The sequence below is a fragment of the Salmo salar genome, chromosome 17 (assembly GCF_965601325.2).
Source record: "Salmo salar chromosome 17, fSalSal1, whole genome shotgun sequence".
Taxonomy (NCBI): domain Eukaryota; kingdom Metazoa; phylum Chordata; class Actinopteri; order Salmoniformes; family Salmonidae; genus Salmo; species Salmo salar.
The window spans coordinates 51,412,755-51,416,957 of NC_138307.1; positions in this window are offsets into that span (position 1 = coordinate 51,412,755).

Consider the following 4,203-nt stretch of genomic DNA (forward strand, 5'->3'; position numbering starts at 1 on the left):
AAGTTTTTTGTTTTTTTTCACCATAGAGAATGACAGAGGCCTCTGGTAGCCAAAAGGCAATATTATCACAGAGTTTCGAAACCCAGAGGCACAACATCGAGAGACTTCCGGGAACGTCGCGAAACAGACAAAATAGACCAGGCCGGGGTTTGAGAAGTCATTGAGAGAAATTAACAATTATTCCTTAGTTGTTAATTGTCTCGAAATCTAAAGGCACAACCTAAATTCCAGCGCATGTCTTAAGTAGTTTAACATTTTATTACTCCAACCTCATGATCCCTAATAAATACAAATACAAAGTGACAAAAGGAGTGCCTTTGATTTGACAGCCTAAACATGCTCAGTTCGGCGCCAGAAGACCATCAGACCCGATGACGTGTTTCTACGCATGAGCTTAGCTAGCCAATGTTGCCATGACATCGCCTACAAGTGTGATCAGGGATTTCTATTGGAGGAGCAGTTTTAGCCTATCTTCGTATTGTACTGTCTTTGATATTAGCATGGGCAGCACCGTTGAGGGCTTCTACCATTTTAATGTAGTCAACTGGGTGGGACAGCAAAACTTCATTGGCTGATCCTTCCTGGTGACCCAGTTGTAGTAATGTCCAACCGAGTCATCAGGAGCGATCAGCCAATCGTGAAGAGGAAAATGTACTACTTCAAAATGGAGATAGTCTCAATGGCGCTGCCCATGCTGGCACAGACAATATAGAGAGCAATAGTAATGGTGTCTTTTTGTAGGCACTAACTCCGCCATGGTTAACTGTTAACTGACTAATATTATCTCATAGAACAAAAGGTATAAGATCTCTTAAGCCTGTGTTAACCTCAGACCTTATTTTCTGCATTTATCCCAAAACCCTGTTCTTTCCCCATTCATTTTCCCCATAGGAATGGCTGAACGAACCGGATGTAACTAATTTCCGTTTTTTAGGAAATGTTTTTTAGGATTACATACAGGGTTTCCCAGACTCGGTCCTCAGGACCCCAAGGGGTTCACGTTTTGGTTTTTGCCATAGTACTAAACAGCAGATTCAAATAATGTGTTAGGTTAGTGTTAGGGAAAAAAACTAAATGTGCAACTCTTAGAGTCCCGAGGACCGAGTTTGGGAAACGCTGGACTAGAAGCTGGCGAGCCCTATAATAGCACAGATTCAAAGATGAGTCCTCTATCTATCTCTATGTTTTTCCCCTCGTTTTGGGGGAGTGCATTGACATGCCGCTAGGTGGCACACTTCACACAGTAATCTCATGTTCTCACAGAAACAGGTCTAAGAAAGATGTTTGACAAAATGTAAATTTCTCATGTGATACAACAAGCAAGGAGGGAGACAAACAATATTTCATTATAAAACACTTTTAAAAGTCTTCTTCAAATTCCCTCTGCGTTCCGCTACAACCATGGCAAAGCAATTAACTTTTTGTTTTGAATACAAAGTGTTATGTTTGGGGCAAATGCAAATCACAACACAACACATAACTGAGTACCACTCTCCATATTCAAGCATAGTGGTGGCTGCGTCATGTTATGGGTATGCGTTTAATCATTAGGGACTGGGGAGCTTTTCCGGATAAAAAATAAGGAAAACTTGGTTCAGTCTGCTTTCCACCAGACACTGGAAGATTAAGTCACCTTTCAGCCGGTCAATAAACTAAAACACAAGGCCAAATCTACACTGGAGTTGCTTACCAAGAAGACAGTAAATGTTCCTGAGTGGCCGAGTTACAGTTTTGACTTAAATCTGCTTGAGAATCTATGGCAAGACCTGAAAATGGTGGTCTAGCAATGATCAACAACAAATTTCACAGCGCTTGAAGAATTTTGAAAAGAATAATGGGCAAATGTTGCACAATCCAGGTGTGGAAAGCTTTTAGAGACTTACGCAGGAAGACTCATAGCTGTAATCGCTAACATGTATTGATTCAAGGGGTTAAATACTTATCTTATCAAGATATATTAGTGTTTTATTTTACATTTTTTACAAATGTTAAAATGTTTCTTTCCACTTTGTCATTGCGGAGTATTTTGTTTAGATCGTTGACAACATTTGGATGAAGTCAAGGGGTGTGAATACTTTCTGAAGTCACTGCACTCTTAAATCTCGACCGGGTACAGCCAGAGGACTGGCCACCCCTCGGAGCCTGGTTCCTCTCTACGTTTCTTCCTACATTCCTGCCCTCTACTGAGTTTTCCCACTGTGCTTCTGCCTCTGCATTGCTTGCTCTTTGGGGTTTTAGGCTGGGTGTCTGCTGATGTAAAAAGGGCTTTATAAAAATGCATTTGATTGATTGATTCTGTGCCTAAAGTTACATTGGCCCTCCAGATTCGACAGTATTGTCAAAACAAAGACAACACTGTGGGCCACCGCAGGTCATATGCAAAACAATTAATTTAGGGCAAAGTGCAGTTGGTCAGTCTTTCATGGATGGGAACTGACAGAATAAAGGATGAGGGGAGGACAGAGGGAGGAGGCACACGGGTGCTTTTACGGAACACTGCCCCTGCTCTGAGAGTGGATATAATAGGCCTGCCTGGTGCCTTGTTTCCATGGAGCCCAGCAACCATCCATTTCAGGGTGTCAGACTGAGGAAGGCTGCAATCCCACACACTGAAGCAAACTCTCAACTCACAAAAATTCTCAAAACACACTCGAGACCACAATGTGATTGCAGAATCACCCAGTAGCAAAACATCTAACTCATGCAGAACATTTATTCTGCAGCTCCTGCTTTGTTGTCGGTTCTGCCTTCTCTCTGGAGAAGTAACTGTAAGAACTGCAAACATCCAAGGAATAAGGCATGCGAAATGGCAAGCAGGGCCAAATGGCACTTGGATTCCCAGCCGCTCTCTCTCTCTCTCTCTCTCTCTCTCTCTCTCTCTCTCTCTCTCTCTCTCTCTCTCTCTCTCTCTCTCTCTCTCTCTCGATGCTCTCTCTCTCACTCTCACACACACACACACACACACACACACACACACACACACACACACACACACACACACACACACACACACACACACACACACACACACACACACACTCTCTCTCTCTCTCTGACCGTTGCTGTAAGAGCTTCATGTAAGTTAGTAGCTCTAAACCTTGCATGCAGCTCTTTGCCAGGGTATAAGAGATACTCAGAGGGCTATTGGGGAGAGGAATGTCATTGAATCAGAGGCTCACTATGAGTTCCCAGGAAGTCATTTGTGAGATGTGACACCTGAAGAAAAAAGGAGAGCTGCTTTTAAAAAAGAGAATAGCTGAATACTACAGTATACCATTAATAACGCACGGCACTAGAGCATAATGGCTTTAATGTCTTAGGAATTAAGAAGAATCAAGATTATAGAAAGGCTATGCATTCCTCCTCATTACAATATATCTTCATGTCAAAGTTCAGGCTGTATGTGTCGGTCTAGCTCTTCAGTAAATTGTTGAGGAATATTGCAGTGTACTTGCCTGTTCTCCAGCTGTGTGAGGGTCATACTGGTTTGACATGGCCTTACCCTTCTATTAGCCCGTTGCTAGGAAGCCCTGGACCTCCAGCTGATTGACTATTGGCTTTCATACAGCGTTAGGACTTAGCGAACACTAGAGTAAGTCCATATGCATATCACTGAACATCTAAAGCTTAAAGGTTAAAGTTTTTACCAGGCTCTTGCTCACCAGCAGAGCAGGGAAATATGATTGATAGCTCATCATATGAGAGGCCTATGCATCTCCTGCTGCCTCTTGATAAAGAACACCACAGGCTTGGCTCCTCTCTCAGTTTTATGTGAAAATGTATGCATGCATACGTGCCTGTGTGTGTGTGTGTGTGTGTGTGTGTGTGTGTGTGTGTGTGTGTGTGTGTGTGTGTGTGTGTGTGTGTGTGTGTGTGTGTGTGTGTGTGTGTGTGTGTGTGTGTGTGTGTGTGTTCTTTCTGTGTTAGTGGACCAGGAGTCTGGTTGTCTCCGGTCTTTGTTTTATCCCTAGAGGGAGGTGGAGGCAGGAGGGTTGACTGGTACTGACTTGCTACTCTTTGACTCTCTGGTTCTGTGGTCCAGATGAAAGCCCTGCCATGCACCACTCTCCTCTCTCTGGGCTCAGGGAAGCCTGATTTCACATGAGAGGGACTGGCTGGAATGCCACATGATGGCCTTTGAGGATGACTGAAGGAGCTCTGTGTTGCCTCTGCTGCTGGTGATTCACAGACGGTTGCTCCACT